Here is a 16,940-nt window from a genome sequence, read left to right on the forward strand (position 1 = left end):
TCTCACTCACATCATACCTACAAATCACAAACTTGTGCGGTAAAAATAATTTTGGGTTTCAAAACACAATCTACTAATCACATACTAGTATTTATTACAAAGCCTCTCAATTCATCATTCACTTCCAAATATCGGCTTATATGCTGTTGTGCAACTGCAGTGCAAGTAAACACCCTCAAATCATCTAGAACTGAGATGCGGAAAGGGTTCACCAAGAGTTTCCAGGACAATAAATAGCGCTCTCTCTCTCTCTTTACACAATCGCCTAACACACTGCAAGCCATTTCAGGGCAAATGTACTTGTTTCATTATACTACGAAACGGCCAATTGCATTTGCAAATTAAAAAAGCATCTACCTGATCCAACGTGATCCGCTACTCCACGCCCTTCATTCTCACAACACAACCTACCTCTTGCTAATTACATTACGTTTTACTTGTGATTATGGCTCAGCAATAGCCGAGCACTACGAAAAATACCTTATAGACTCATTTAATGTTCCCCTCCACGGAAATCTTTAGTAAAAGGCGAAAGATTTATTCGTTTTGAAGGGAAACCAGAGTGCCGATCAAAGCTTTTTTTTTTTTTTTTTTTTTTTACTTTATTGTAATTTTGAAACCTGAACAAACAGGTAGGCTGGCAGCAGCACAATACGCTGCTCTTCAGCCGAAGAGAGTACATGGAGATAAACAAAGAAGAGACATTACATAGAAAAACGGCGGGAAAACACAGGAGACACAAGAACAGAAAAGCACAAGAAGCCGTTCACACTTGATGACAATCCACACTAGGAACGGGAGACCCGACGCACAAACACTGAAGAAGACGATGTCACAGGTGAACAGTGGAGCGTGACGGCGAAACGGAACACTAAACATGACGGCACACACGAGACACTGATGGCGGTGATCTCCGGCGCGCGAATGTCCACTTAGCGTGTGCGAGTCCGGGGACCTGCCAAGAGGGCAACAGGGATGAGGAAGGGGAGAGGGGAGGAAAAGAGGATGCCACGGCTGAGGAGACGGGGACAGGAGGATAGGGACAGGAGAGGGGGGGCCCGGGGGACGAGGGACGAGAAAAGGAGGAGGGAGGGAAAAGGGAGAGAAGGGAGGGAGGGTGCCCTGAGGAGCAAGCACAGGAGGAGGGCGGGAGGATCAAAGTTGGTAGGAGGGGTAGATGGAGGGGAGGAGGGCATCATCAGGGAGGGGGAGCTGGCGGAAGCCACCTTGGGAGAGGGTAAGGAGGGTGGAGAGATGGAGACCGGGTGGGACATGGGAGTACAGGCGCGGCAGCGGGCGGGGTTGGGAGAGGATCGGGGAGACGAGCGGGTGAGGAGGATCGAGTTTACGGGAGACGTAGAGGATTCGTATCCTTTCGAGGAAAAGGAGGAGGTGGGGGAAGGGGATAAGGTCATACAGGATCCGCGTGGGGGAGGGGAGACGGATGCGATAGGCAAGGCGGAGAGCATGGCGTTCAAGGATTTGGAGGGATTTATAAAAGGAAGGGGGGGGCGGAGATCCAGGCTGGATGAGCGTAACAGAGGATAGGGCGGATGAGGGACTGATAGGTGTGGAGGATGGTGGAGGGGTCCAGACCCCACGTTCGGCCGGAAAGGAGCTTGAGGAGACGGAGTCGGGAACGTGCCTTGGCTTGGATTGTCTGGAGATGGGGAGTCCAGGAGAGGCGGCGGTCGAGGGTGACGCCAAGGTACTTAAGGGTGGGGGTGAGAGCGATGGGACGGCCATAAACGGTGAGATAAAAATCAAGGAGGCGGAAGGAGGGAGTGGTTTTGCCTACAATGATCGCCTGGGTTTTGGAAGGATTGACCTTGAGCAACCACTGGTTGCACCAAGCGGTGAACCGGTCAAGATGGGATTGGAGAAGGTGTTGGGAGCGTCGCAGGGTGGGGGCAAGGGCAAGGAAGGCGGTGTCATCAGCAAACTGGAGAAGGTGGACGGGGGGTGACGGCGGCGGCATGTCCGCCGTGTACAACAAGTACAGAAGGGGGGAGAGGACGGAGCCTTGGGGCACACCGGCGGAGGGGAAAAAGGTGTAGGAATCGGTGTTATGGATGGTGACACGGGAAGGACGGCGGGAGAGAAAGGAACCGATCAGACGAACGTAGTTAATGGGAAGGGCGAAGGTTTGGAGCTTGAAGAGGAGACCGGAATGCCATACGCGGTCATATGCGCGTTCGAGGTCAAGAGAGAGGAAGATTGCGGAGCGACGGGAATTGAGCTGTTCGGAAAGGAGATGAGTGAGGTGAAGGAGAAGATCGTCGGAAGAGAAGGACGGCCGAAAGCCACACTAGGTAACGGGGAGGAGGCGGTGCTGGCGGAGATGCTGGTGGATGCGGCGGGTGAGGATAGATTCCAGGACCTTGCTGAAGACCGAGGTAAGGCTGATGGGACGGTAGGAGGAGACGGCGGACGGCGGTTTGCCAGGTTTGAGGAACATGAGGATACGGGAGGTTTTCCACAGGTCGGGGTAGTAACCAGTGGACAGGACTACATTGTAGAGCCTGGCCAGGGTGGAGAGAAAAGAGACAGGAGCTTCACGAAGGTGACGGTAGGTGACACGATCGTGACCAGGAGCGGTGTTGCGTTTGGTGCGGAGTGTAGTAATGAGATCCTGTGTAGTGATGGGGGCGTTAAGTTCCGTGTGTGGAATGTTGTCCAAGTACTGGAAACCAGGAGCGAGGGGAGGGACAGAGGTGTCAGTTCGATCGCGGATATCTGGGAAGAGGGAGTAATCGAACCGGGGATCATCAGGGATGGAAAACACATCGGACAGGTAGGAGGCAAAGTGGTTGGCCTAACTAAGGGCGTCAGGGAAGGGGTGGTCATCGTGGAGAAGAGGATAGTAGGGGGAGGGCTTAGTTCCGGTAAGGCGACGGAAGGCGGTCCAGAACTTGGACGAGTTGATGGGGAGGGTAGCATTTAAACGGGTGCATGTCTGTCGCCAGTCCCGGCGTTTCGTAGCCGCGAGCAAATTTCGAATGTGTCGCTGTAGTTGCCGGTGGCGTCGTGTAGGGTGTCCGGGTCACGCGTGCGGAGGAAGGCACGGTAGAGACGACGGGATTCACGGAGGAGGAGGACGGCCTGTGGTGGTAAGGTAGGACGGTGGGGGTGGATGGCAACAGTAGGGACGTGGGCCTCCACGGCCTCATGACAAGGTCTGCTGGAGAAAGGAGGCGGCATGGGAGACATCATCGGGACGGCGGTAGGCGAGAGGGTGGCTATCGACCTGAGTGGAGAGGGTATCCCGGTAGGCATCCCAGTTGGCACGGGAATAGTCATGGATGTACTTGGGGGAGGGTCATGACGAGGGTCGGGGCGGGGGCGACGACCGTCGGAAACGGTGAGGAGGACAGGGAGATGGTCACTACCAATAGGCTCCAGGACATCCACCGTAATGCGACCAAGGAGGTTGGGGGAGGAAAGAATAACATCGGGAGTGGAATTGGATTCGGGGCGGGTGTGCTGGGGGATGGGGACGAGGTCGCCTTGAAGGGAGGAGAGGAACCGATGCCACCGCCGCAACTGGGCAGCGGAGCGACTATGGATGTTGAGGTCGGCGGCGATCACATAGGAGGAGAAGGTACGGTCGATGTGGGAGAGGAAGTCGAAAGGAAGAGGGGCGTTGGGGCGGACATAGATGGTGGCACAGGTAACGGTAAGGCCGGGGAAGAAGAGACTAAGGATCAGGTGTTCGGTGGGGTCGGGGAAGGAGAGGTTGCAGCCGAACAGGGATCTGGCGGTGGTGGCCAATGGCAACTCCGCCACGCGCAACTGGGAGGGGATTATCGGAGCGGTGGAGGAGATAGGGGGAGGTGTGGATGGAGTGGCGGGGTTGGAGGAAGGTTTCATTGAGAAGGAGGGCATCCACACGGTGGGTAGCAAGGGTGTGCAGGAAGAGGTTCTTGTTGGCGGGAAGGGAGCGGATATTGTTGAAAAGGATACGATGCTGTCGCGCCATGATAAGGATTTAGACGAGGGTGTCAAGGCGGGAGAAGGTGAAATGGGCCTGGTTATTGGAATAGGTGGCGTACATTTTAAGGTGGAATATGGAACGGGCGGCGAGGGAGATCTGTTGGAGGGTGTGGGGGCGCTGAAAGGGATGGACGTTTTGGAGGACAATGGTGAGGAACCTGATGATGTCCTCAGCAGTGGGGGGGGGACGAAGGGAATTGTCAGGAGGGGTGGGTGCGTCCAGGGGACGGACAGGGACGGTGAGTTCAGGGGTGGTGGGAGGGGGCCGGGCTTTACACTTTTGGGAGTAGGTAGGGTGGGGGAGGCTGCAGGTATTACAGGAGGGAGGGGATTGGAGGTTGGGGCACTGCCGGAGGAAGTGCGCTTGGCGACAATGCGGGCATGTGGGGGCCTCGCGGCACTCGGCTGTTGTGTGTGCATTGTAGCGCAGACATCTCTGGCAGCGCAGGGAGTGAGGGGGGGAACGGGAGGGGTCGACTTTGTACCGCTGATTGAAGAGGAGGGCACCCTCCTTCAGGAGACGGTCAATGGAGGGGGCGTCCTCTGAGAAAACCCGCATAAGGCGGGTGGGGCCGGTCGCGTTGAAGATGCGGCGGACTGCCCGCACCTCCAGGGTGGGATGGGCCTTCAGCTCCGCCAGCACCTCCTCCTCCGTGATCGACGGGCTAAGCCGAGTGATCACGGCGGTGAGGGTCGGCGGGCGACGCGGGGGTTGGGGTTGGCGGGTAGGAGATGGGGAGGGAGCAGGGGTGAGGGAGGCGTGAGGACCAAAACGGGTGATGGGGAGGCGGGAGAGGATGTCAGTATGGAGGGTCGGGCTGGGGGAGGAGATAAGAACAGAATCCCGTCTGGGAGTAAGGAGAGAGATGGGGGCGCCTGGGAAATGTTGGCGGAGGAGGAGGGAGAGATTCCGGGCCTCGAGGAAGGAAGGATCGGACGGGACAGGAGATATTTGTAGAGACCGGGGGGGGAGGAGGAGGAGGAGGAGGAGGGAGCGGGGCCTGGTGGGGAGACGTCCATGGCATTTTGGGGTGGGGATGGGGGGCGGGGTGGAGCCTTTTTAAGAGTAGAGGAAGTGGAGGCGCCACTAGGGCGTTTGACAGCGGCAGATGGGCGGGTGGTGACAGGAGGGACGGGAACGATGGGGAGGTGGTGGGAAGGGACAGATCCCGGCACGGACGCAGCAGTCGGCGCCGGAGATAATGACTGTGACGGCGCAGGCGAAGGTGGCAGTGACGGCGACGGTGAAGTCGATGAAGATGGCGGTGGTGGTGGAGGCGGCGGTGACGGCGATGGCGACGGGGAGAGCTGGGCGTGGGCAGTGGCCCGACGGGCCACCACCCTAGCCGGAGCTGCAGTGACAGGCTGGGGGAGTGGGGGGAAGGGATCAGAACGAGAGGAGGAAGCGGGAGAGGGGGCGACAAAGAGCGAGGGCGAAGGGATAGAGAGGAGGGGAGGGATGGAAGGAGGGGGGCGGGACTGGGCACACCAAGTGATTGTGGTGGAGGCGGCGGATGGGGACGTATACACGATGGCGGTGGTGGTAGTAGTGACGGTGGTGGTGGGGGCGGACATGACGGCAAGAAGAAGAAAGAAAAAGCACAACACGAAAAGGACAGGACACACACTGGGAGACGGCGGACGGCGGACGGACGTCGACGGCGACGGCGACGGCGACGGCGGCGAGAGGCAGGGACGCTGCTGCCGCGGACGGGGCCGGGGCGGCGGCGGCGGCGGCTGCTGCTGCTGCTGCTGCTGCTGCTGCTGCTGCTGCTGGCTGAACTGCGGCTGCCACCGGAGGGCTGGCAGGCTGGCTGGCTGGCTGGCTGGCCGGCTGCTGGCTGGCTGGCTGGCTGGCTGACCACTGCTGCAGGCCGGTACCGCGTACTGCTGCTGCTGCTGCTGCTGCTGCTGCTGCGGGCTGGCTGCTGCTGCGGGCTGGCGGGCTGGCTGGCTGGCTGGCACCTGTAACCCCTAACACTTCGATTAGCGCGAAGGTGCACTATCGAAGGGCGGTAACCTTTCGGTGTACCGCCGGAGATCGTCGCCGATCAAAGCCCTCACTTCAATACTTATGGCTGCTTCTCTATTGCTTCTCCGCGAGAACGCGGAAAATTCTTTCCGTCTTGTCTACTTCTCTACCGTCAACAGACTTCCAGTGCCATGCAAGCACACACCCCAAACTAACTGTCAGCGCTGAAATACGTGTCTGCCAAATGTCGTCGATATTACTCTTTAGATAACTATTTTCATCATTTCTGTCACCATTCAAGCTGCTTCATTACCTCACCTGCCGACAGATGGCAGCACGCCTAATTCCTCTCGGCGACCCACCGTCAGACACACAACTAACTGCCCGCACTGCTCTGCATCTAACACTAATCTCTCTCCTCCCCACCACACTCGTTCACTGAAAAAACAGGCAACTAGATAGTTCTTTGAACGCAAAACTAGGCCACATCAGACGCAACCTGTATGTAGATGTATGGTGCAAGGGAAATATCCCCCTGCTCCCACACAACTAATTAATACTAGTTGACAACAGAAATAAAATTTCTGTCGATAGTATTTGAACCAGTCTTATTCATTTGCGAATTCCATGCATTCCTTCTTGCAGATAACAGTGCCTTGCAAATCACTCAATTCATGTTTGCTAGCCAAACGCGCTCCTCCTAAATGTTCCGTACATCATGCATTAGTGCTGATTATCAAGACTGTGTGGTGTGTCAGCCGTTTATGGTCATCAATTGCACTCTTCTTGTGTTGCTCACTCATTCTTGTAACTCAAAAGTACGTCGTTGTCATCCAAGCCTAGCACTTGGAGCAGGCCAAATCAAATGGCTCGTCCCCGTGCCACTCGAGAAACTCCCACAAGGCTTTCATGACATGTCGCAATCAAAGTCCTTCCACAACCTGTAGCGACATTGCTGCAACGACGCGGGTCCCGATACCAAAAGTATGACTTATGCTTGCTTCTATTCTATATAATAAAACCACCACTCGGAAAGCGCTATTCCCTTCCCACATCCCTCAGAATGTGGTGAACGATCATCGATTACAACCAAGATGCGATGAATCTCGATCGCAAGCCTCACGCTCAGGGACAGTGCTACCACTCATCATCGTGGTTACGTCTACTCCAGCTTTGAACTAGAGAGAGTTGAAGACATACTACAGAAATGAACCTGTGAAGTATGATCTTGCTAGCAAGCTATCACCGCTCGCTACTTATGCCACGAGACCGTCAACACGCCCTACGAGAATACGACACACTCTTCACATTTCGCGATTTACTTATCGAAGAATTTCTTAAGCTCGGACATTCTGCAAAGAACCTACTTCTACTCTTACTTGGCCGCCATGATCTCACTCAGCTATTTTGTGCGCTACCAGTGCTTCTTGTCTTCCGAAATGAGAGACCATTGCCTCACGCGAGACTGTATGTAAACACCGCTTGCACCTCCGGCCGCTAGATGGGGGCCTGGGGCACATACAGTAGCATCCTATGGCGCAAGCAGACATGCCAAATAGCCACTGAAAGACAAACACACAAGACGGCGTTCATACGACTCTTGTGCTTTCTTTAAAGCCGCCTCTCTCTTCGAAAATTTTCGCACCGCACTAGTTTATTCACCTCACCCTAACAGTGCAAACTCTTGTCGATATATCGCCACTTTCATGCATACTTCCTCTTTCGTTTCACTTTGCGTCTAGCTTGATACCCGCCCAAGAGCTGCTGATATATAATACTCGCAATAAATGTGTTTCTCTCTGTATCTCTTTTCGCCTATCAAGAGTATTGCTTTTCCTCACATGGCAATTATGAAAACACCCACAGCTAAACAAACACTTCCACTCAGCGCCACGTCCATACTATCAATCATACGCCAGTAATTTCACAGCTACTTGCTCCACTAATACATTTCTTATGTCTACTGTTAAACAGATGAAGAATCAAAGTATACAACAAGTCTCTGTGAACATCACTGTCAGGACATTTTACAGACCTACGCATACCATGCCAATCTTTATGCTTCAACTATGATGGCCATGTGCTATGAATAAAGAAATTTCTCATAAAATAACAATTTTACGACTACTCCGACAAGCTCCTTACTAAAATGCTAGATGTTTAGCAATCTCCCCCCCCCCCCCCTTCAAAAAATCATCTCAGAATAATCTCAAGCAGTGCTTACATCCCATGAGCACTTCTTTGCAAACAAAACCACAAACTACTTTTTATACTAGCTTCCTTGTCACAGTGAACAGGAAACTAATGCTAGTGCCTCAGTTTACTAAAAAGCTTTTTTCGCTTGCAACAAATAAACTACCAACTTGAACCACTTGGATTTTCAGACACACACAGAAAACTTAATTCCACAGAAATTTAGGAGTAACAGTGGTTACCTCACATTTTCACACACACTCAAATAGCTACTTCTGTGCACTTCACACAATGTTCTCATCGTGTTCCACCAGAGAACACAGTTATCACTATGAATGGATTCTGGTAAAAGAGCATTAAAAAAAAACAAACAGCCTGATCAAAGTGATTATCTGCCAATATCATGTCACTCTATACCCGAGGGAAACTAGAATGCAGGGAAAGGAGCTTTGTTGTGAGCAATGTGTTGGTATTTCATCATTTACTGGCCAAAGTCTTCTCAAGCCAAGTATGCACCAGCTCTGTCTATGGCTGGGTCAATCAAGAGCCCCTATCAATTTTACTTAAAAGACAAGCAGCATCAACAACTCACAGGAGGCACTGAACATTTATACCATTATCTGCACCACCTTCCACTGATTTACTGAAGAAGAAACTGCAAAGTCTGGCCAATTTTGTACACAAGTAATCTTGAAAACATTGGAGTCAACAGCAGATACATAGTTTCCAAGACTGTAGCTAGGAACAACCCTTCCATTTCAAGATTTATCTCTCACTGAGACACATCATACCCAAACTACAACTACCAGGAAATTGCTACTCAATTCATCTCTAGCTATCTATGTCATATTCAACAACTGTCTCTTTCTCACCTAAATCTTCTACAAAACTGAGTACACTGTTATGAACAAAGAACCAATGCCACATTATGGCAACAAGCCAGTGCCACTAATATCCACTCTATTGAAAACAATTGAAATGCTCATCCTGCCCAACTAACCACCATCTACAGCCCAAATCTCACTCACATCATACCTACAAATCACAAACTTGTGCGGTAAAAATAATTTTGGGTTTCAAAACACAATCTACTAATCACATACTAGTATTTATTACAAAGCCTCTCAATTCATCATTCACTTCCAAATATCGGCTTATATGCTGTTGTGCAACTGCAGTGCAAGTAAACACCCTCAAATCATCTAGAACTGAGATGCGGAAAGGGTTCACCAAGAGTTTCCAGGACAATAAATAGCGCTCTCTCTCTCTCTTTACACAATCGCCTAACACACTGCAAGCCATTTCAGGGCAAATGTACTTGTTTCATTATACTACGAAACGGCCAATTGCATTTTCAAATTAAAAAAGCATCTACCTGATCCAACGTGATCCGCTACTCCACGCCCTTCATTCTCACAACACAACCTACCTCTTGCTAATTACATTACGTTTTACTTGTGATTATGGCTCAGCAATAGCCGAGCACTACGAAAAATGCCTTATAGACTCATTTAATGTTCCCCTCCACGGAAATCATTAGTAAAAGGCGAAAGATTTATTCGTTTTGAAGGGAAACCAGAGTGCCGATCAAAGCCCTCACTTCAATACTTATGGCTGCTTCTCTATTGCTTCTCCGCGAGAACGCGGAAAATTCTTTCCGTCTTGTCTACTTCTCTACCGTCAACAGACTTCCAGTGCCATGCAAGCACACACCCCAAACTAACTGTCAGCGCTGAAATACGTGTCTGCCAAATGTCGTCGATATTACTCTTTAGATAACTATTTTCATCATTTCTGTCACTATTCAAGCTGCTTCATTACCTCACCTGCCGACAGATGGCAGCACGCCTAATTCCTCTCGGCGACCCACCGTCAGACACACAACTATCTGCCCGCACTGCTCTGCATCTAACACTAATCTCTCTCCTCCCCACCACACTCGTTCACTGAAAAAACAGGCAACTAGATAGTTCTTTGAACGCAAAACTAGGCCACATCAGACGCAACCTGTATGTAGATGTATGGTGCAAGGGAAATATCCCCCTGCTCCCACACAACTAATTAATACTAGTTGACAACAGAAATAAAATTTCTGTCGATAGTATTTGAACCAGTCTTATTCATTTGCGAATTCCATGCATTCCTTCTTGCAGATAACAGTGCCTTGCAAATCACTCAATTCATGTTTGCTAGCCAAACGCGCTCCTCCTAAATGTTCCGTACATCATGCATTAGTGCTGATTATCAAGACTGTGTTGTGTGTCAGCCGTTTATGGTCATCAATTGCACTCTTCTTGTGTTGCTCACTCATTCTTGTAACTCAAAAGTACGTCGCTGTCATCCAAGCCTAGCACTTGGAGCAGGCCAAATCAAATGGCTCGTCCCCGTGCCACTCGAGAAACTCCCACAAGGCTTTCATGACATGTCGCAATCAAAGTCCTTCCACAACCTGTAGCGACATTGCTGCAACGACGCGGGTCCCGATACCAAAAGTATGACTTATGCTTTCTTCTATTCTATATAATAAAACCACCACTCGGAAAGCGCTATTCCCTTCCCACATCCCTCAGAATGTGGTGCACGATCATCGATTACAACCAAGATGCGATGAATCTCGATCGCAAGCCTCACGCTCAGGGACAGTGCTACCACTCATCATCGTGGTTACGTCTACTCCAGCTTTGAACTAGAGAGAGTTGAAGACATCCTACAGAAATGATCCTGTGAAGTATGATCTTGCTAGCAAGCTATCACCGCTCGCTACTTATGCCACGAGACCGTCAACACGCCCTACGAGAATACGACACACTCTTCACATTTCGCGATTTACTTATCGAAGAATTTCTTAAGCTCGGACATTCTGCAAAGAACCTACTTCTACTCTTACTTGGCCGCCATGATCTCACTCAGCTATTTTGTGCGCTACCAGTGCTTCTTGTCTTCCGAAATGAGAGACCATTGCCTCACGCGAGACTGTATGTAAACACCGCTTGCACCTCCGGCCGCTAGATGGGGGCCTGGGGCACATACAGTAGCATCCTATGCCGCAAGCAGACATGCCAAATAGCCACTGAAAGACAAACACACAAGACGGCGTTCATACGACCCTTGTGCTTTCTTTAAAGCCGCCTCTCTCTTCGAAAATTTTCGCACCGCACTAGTTTATTCACCTCACCCTAACAGTGCAAACTCTTGTCGATATATCGCCACTTTCATGCATACTTCCTCTTTCGTTTCACTTTGCGTCTAGCTTGATACCCGCCCAAGAGCTGCTGATATATAATACTCGCAATAAATGAGTTTCTCTCTGTATCTCTTTTCGCCTATCACGAGTATTGCTTTTCCTCACATGGCAATTATGAAAACACCCACAGCTAAACAAACACTTACACTCAGCGCCACGTCCATACTATCAATCATACGCCAGTAATTTCACAGCTACTTGCTCCACTAATACATTTCTTATGTCTACTGTTAAACAGATGAAGAATCAAAGTATACAACAAGTCTCTGTGAACATCACTGTCAGGACATTTTACAGACCTACGCATACCATGCCAATCTTTATGCTTCAACTATGATGGCCATGTGCTATGAATAAAGAAATTTCTCATAAAATAACAATTTTACGACTACTCCGACAAGCTCCTTACTAAAATGCTAGATGTTTAGCAATCTCCCCCCCCCCCTCAAAAAATCATCTCAGAATAATCTCAAGCAGTGCTTACATCCCATGAGCACTTCTTTGCAAACAAAACCACAAACTACTTTTTATACTAGCTTCCTTGTCACAGTGAACAGGAAACTAATGCTAGTGCCTCAGTTTACTAAAAAGCTTTTTTCGCTTGCAACAAATAAACTACCAACTTGAACCACTTGGATTTTCAGACACACACAGAAAACTTAATTCCACAGAAATTTAGGAGTAACAGTGGTTACCTCACATTTTCACACACACTCAAATAGCTACTTCTGTGCACTTCACACAATGTTCTCATCGTGTTCCACCAGAGAACACAGTTATCACTATGAATGGATTCTGGTAAAAGAGCATTAAAAAAAAAAAAACAGCCTGATCAAAGTGATTATCTGCCAATATCATGTCACTCTATACCCGAGGGAAACTAGAATGCAGGGAAAGGAGCTTTGTTGTGAGCAATGTGTTGGTATTTCATCATTTACTGGCCAAAGTCTTCTCAAGCCAAGTATGCACCAGCTCTGTCTATGGCTGGGTCAATCAAGAGCCCCTATCAATTTTACTTAAAAGACAAGCAGCATCAACAACTCACAGGAGGCACTGAACATTTATACCATTATCTGCACCACCTTCCACTGATTTACTGAAGAAGAAACTGCAAAGTCTGGCCAATTTTGTACACAAGTAATCTTGAAAACATTGGAGTCAACAGCAGATACATAGTTTCCAAGACTGTAGCTAGGAACAACCCTTCCATTTCAAGATTTATCTCTCACTGAGACACATCATACCCAAACTACAACTACCAGGAAATTGCTACTCAATTCATCTCTAGCTATCTATGTCATATTCAACAACTGTCTCTTTCTCACCTAAATCTTCTACAAAACTGAGTACACTGTTATGAACAAAGAACCAATGCCACATTATGGCAACAAGCCAGTGCCACTAATATCCACTCTATTGAAAACAATTGAAATGCTCATCCTGCCCAACTAACCACCATCTACAGCCCAAATCTCACTCACATCATACCTACAAATCACAAACTTGTGCGGTAAAAATAATTTTGGGTTTCAAAACACAATCTACTAATCACATACTAGTATTTATTACAAAGCCTCTCAATTCATCATTCACTTCCAAATATCGGCTTATATGCTGTTGTGCAACTGCAGTGCAAGTAAACACCCTCAAATCATCTAGAACTGAGATGCGGAAAGGGTTCACCAAGAGTTTCCAGGACAATAAATAGCGCTCTCTCTCTCTCTCTCTCTCTTTACACAATCGCCTAACACACTGCAAGCCATTTCAGGGCAAATGTACTTGTTTCATTATACTACGAAACGGCCAATTGCATTTTCAAATTAAAAAAGCATCTACCTGATCCAACGTGATCCGCTACTCCACGCCCTTCATTCTCACAACACAACCTACCTCTTGCTAATTACATTACGTTTTACTTGTGATTATGGCTCAGCAATAGCCGAGCACTACGAAAAATACCTTATAGACTCATTTAATGTTCCCCTCCACGGAAATCTTTAGTAAAAGGCGAAAGATTTATTCGTTTTGAAGGGAAACCAGAGTGCCGATCAAAGCCCTCACTTCAATACTTATGGCTGCTTCTCTATTGCTTCTCCGCGAGAACGCGGAAAATTCTTTCCGTCTTGTCTACTTCTCTACCGTCAACAGACTTCCAGTGCCATGCAAGCACACACCCCAAACTAACTGTCAGCGCTGAAATACGTGTCTGCCAAATGTCGTCGATATTACTCTTTAGATAACTATTTTCATCATTTCTGTCACCATTCAAGCTGCTTCATTACCTCACCTGCCGACAGATGGCAGCACGCCTAATTCCTCTCGGCGACCCACCGTCAGACACACAACTAACTGCCCGCACTGCTCTGCATCTAACACTAATCTCTCTCCTCCCCACCACACTCGTTCACTGAAAAAACAGGCAACTAGATAGTTCTTTGAACGCAAAACTAGGCCACATCAGAAGCAACCTGTATGTAGATGTATGGTGCAAGGGAAATATCCCCCTGCTCCCACACAACTAATTAATACTAGTTGACAACAGAAATAAAATTTCTGTCGATAGTATTTGAACCAGTCTTATTCATTTGCGAATTCCATGCATTCCTTCTTGCAGATAACAGTGCCTTGCAAATCACTCAATTCATGTTTGCTAGCCAAACGCGCTCCTCCTAAATGTTCCGTACATCATGCATTAGTGCTGATTATCAAGACTGTGTTGTGTGTCAGCCGTTTATGGTCATCAATTGCACTCTTCTTGTGTTGCTCACTCATTCTTGTAACTCAAAAGTACGTCGTTGTCATCCAAGCCTAGCACTTGGAGCAGGCCAAATCAAATGGCTCGTCCCCGTGCCACTCGAGAAACTCCCACAAGGCTTTCATGACATGTCGCAATCAAAGTCCTTCCACAACCTGTAGCGACATTGCTGCAACGACGCGGGTCCCGATACCAAAAGTATGACTTATGCTTGCTTCTATTCTATATAATAAAACCACCACTCGGAAAGCGCTATTCCCTTCCCACATCCCTCAGAATGTGGTGAACGATCATCGATTACAACCAAGATGCGATGAATCTCGATCGCAAGCCTCACGCTCAGGGACAGTGCTACCACTCATCATCGTGGTTACGTCTACTCCAGCTTTGAACTAGAGAGAGTTGAAGACATCCTACAGAAATGATCCTGTGAAGTATGATCTTGCTAGCAAGCTATCACCGCTCGCTACTTATGCCACGAGACCGTCAACACGCCCTACGAGAATACGACACACTCTTCACATTTCGCGATTTACTTATCGAAGAATTTCTTAAGCTCGGACATTCTGCAAAGAACCTACTTCTACTCTTACTTGGCCGCCATGATCTCACTCAGCTATTTTGTGCGCTACCAGTGCTTCTTGTCTTCCGAAATGAGAGACCATTGCCTCACGCGAGACTGTATGTAAACACCGCTTGCACCTCCGGCCGCTAGATGGGGGCCTGGGGCACATACAGTAGCATCCTATGGCGCAAGCAGACATGCCAAATAGCCACTGAAAGACAAACACACAAGACGGCGTTCATACGACTCTTGTGCTTTCTTTAAAGCCGCCTCTCTCTTCGAAAATTTTCGCACCGCACTAGTTTATTCACCTCACCCTAACAGTGCAAACTCTTGTCGACATATCGCCACTTTCATGCATACTTCCTCTTTCGTTTCACTTTGCGTCTAGCTTGATACCCGCCCAAGAGCTGCTGATATATAATACTCGCAATAAATGTGTTTCTCTCTGTATCTCTTTTCGCCTATCACGAGTATTGCTTTTCCTCACATGGCAATTATGAAAACACCCACAGCTAAACAAACACTTACACTCAGCGCCACGTCCATACTATCAATCATACGCCAGTAATTTCACAGCTACTTGCTCCACTAATACATTTCTTATGTCTACTGTTAAACAGATGAAGAATCAAAGTATACAACAAGTCTCTGTGAACATCACTGTCAGGACATTTTACAGACCTACGCATACCATGCCAATCTTTATGCTTCAACTATGATGGCCATGTGCTATGAATAAAGAAATTTCTCATAAAATAACAATTTTACGACTACTCCGACAAGCTCCTTACTAAAATGCTAGATGTTTAGCAATCTCCCCCCCCCCCTCAATAAATCATCTCAGAATAATCTCAAGCAGTGCTTACATCCCATGAGCACTTCTTTGCAAACAAAACCACAAACTACTTTTTATACTAGCTTCCTTGTCACAGTGAACAGGAAACTAATGCTAGTGCCTCAGTTTACTAAAAAGCTTTTTTCGCTTGCAACAAATAAACTACCAACTTGAACCACTTGGATTTTCAGACACACACAGAAAACTTAATTCCACAGAAATTTAGGAGTAACAGTGGTTACCTCACATTTTCACACACACTCAAATAGCTACTTCTGTGCTCTTCACACAATGTTCTCATCGTGTTCCACCAGAGAACACAGTTATCACTATGAATGGATTCTGGTAAAAGAGCATTAAAAAAAAAACAAACAGCCTGATCAAAGTGATTATCTGCCAATATCATGTCACTCTATACCCGAGGGAAACTAGAATGCAGGGAAAGGAGCTTTGTTGTGAGCAATGTGTTGGTATTTCATCATTTACTGGCCAAAGTCTTCTCAAGCCAAGTATGCACCAGCTCTGTCTATGGCTGGGTCAATCAAGAGCCCCTATCAATTTTACTTAAAAGACAAGCAGCATCAACAACTCACAGGAGGCACTGAACATTTATACCATTATCTGCACCACCTTCCACTCATTTACTGAAGAAGAAACTGCAAAGTCTGGCCAATTTTGTACACAAGTAATCTTGAAAACATTGGAGTCAACAGCAGATACATAGTTTCCAAGACTGTAGCTAGGAACAACCCTTCCATTTCAAGATTTATCTCTCACTGAGACACATCATACCCAAACTACAACTACCAGGAAATTGCTACTCAATTCATCTCTAGCTATCTATGTCATATTCAACAACTGTCTCTTTCTCACCTAAATCTTCTACAAAACTGAGTACACTGTTATGAACAAAGAACCAATGCCACATTATGGCAACAAGCCAGTGCCACTAATATCCACTCTATTGAAAACAATTGAAATGCTCATCCTGCCCAACTAACCACCATCTACAGCCCAAATCTCACTCACATCATACCTACAAATCACAAACTTGTGCGGTAAAAATAATTTTGGGTTTCAAAACACAATCTACTAATCACATACTAGTATTTATTACAAAGCCTCTCAATTCATCATTCACTTCCAAATATCGGCTTATATGCTGTTGTGCAACTGCAGTGCAAGTAAACACCCTCAAATCATCTAGAACTGAGATGCGGAAAGGGTTCACCAAGAGTTTCCAGGACAATAAATAGCGCTCTCTCTCTCTCTCTTTACACAATCGCCTAACACACTGCAAGCCATTTCAGGGCAAATGTACTTGTTTCATTATACTACGAAACGGCCAATTGCATTTTCAAATTAAAAAAGCATCTACCT

At 48.1% G+C, this 16,940-nt stretch overlaps 6 non-coding genes across 6 annotated transcripts; all 6 read right to left on the reverse strand.

The window, feature by feature from the left end:
• Positions 1-447: 447 nt before the first annotated feature.
• On the reverse strand, positions 448-566 carry LOC126178597 (U5 spliceosomal RNA). Its single transcript, XR_007536482.1, has one exon. It is a non-coding gene; the product is annotated as a U5 spliceosomal RNA (small nuclear RNA).
• A 6,422-nt stretch (positions 567-6,988) lies between these two features.
• Positions 6,989-7,195, reverse strand: LOC126178571 (small nucleolar RNA U3). The gene has a single exon (XR_007536459.1). It is a non-coding gene; the product is annotated as a small nucleolar RNA U3 (small nucleolar RNA).
• Positions 7,196-9,623: 2,428 nt separating this feature from the next.
• Positions 9,624-9,742, reverse strand: LOC126178656 (U5 spliceosomal RNA). The gene has a single exon (XR_007536541.1). It is a non-coding gene; the product is annotated as a U5 spliceosomal RNA (small nuclear RNA).
• A 947-nt stretch (positions 9,743-10,689) lies between these two features.
• LOC126178573 (small nucleolar RNA U3) lies at positions 10,690-10,896 on the reverse strand. The gene has a single exon (XR_007536461.1). It is a non-coding gene; the product is annotated as a small nucleolar RNA U3 (small nucleolar RNA).
• Positions 10,897-13,328: 2,432 nt separating this feature from the next.
• LOC126178598 (U5 spliceosomal RNA) lies at positions 13,329-13,447 on the reverse strand. Its single transcript, XR_007536483.1, has one exon. It is a non-coding gene; the product is annotated as a U5 spliceosomal RNA (small nuclear RNA).
• Positions 13,448-14,394: 947 nt separating this feature from the next.
• On the reverse strand, positions 14,395-14,601 carry LOC126178572 (small nucleolar RNA U3). Its single transcript, XR_007536460.1, has one exon. It is a non-coding gene; the product is annotated as a small nucleolar RNA U3 (small nucleolar RNA).
• Between the last annotated feature and the right edge of the window lie 2,339 nt (positions 14,602-16,940).

Source organism: Schistocerca cancellata, chromosome 3, assembly GCF_023864275.1.
Source record: "Schistocerca cancellata isolate TAMUIC-IGC-003103 chromosome 3, iqSchCanc2.1, whole genome shotgun sequence".
Taxonomy (NCBI): Eukaryota; Metazoa; Arthropoda; class Insecta; order Orthoptera; family Acrididae; genus Schistocerca; species Schistocerca cancellata.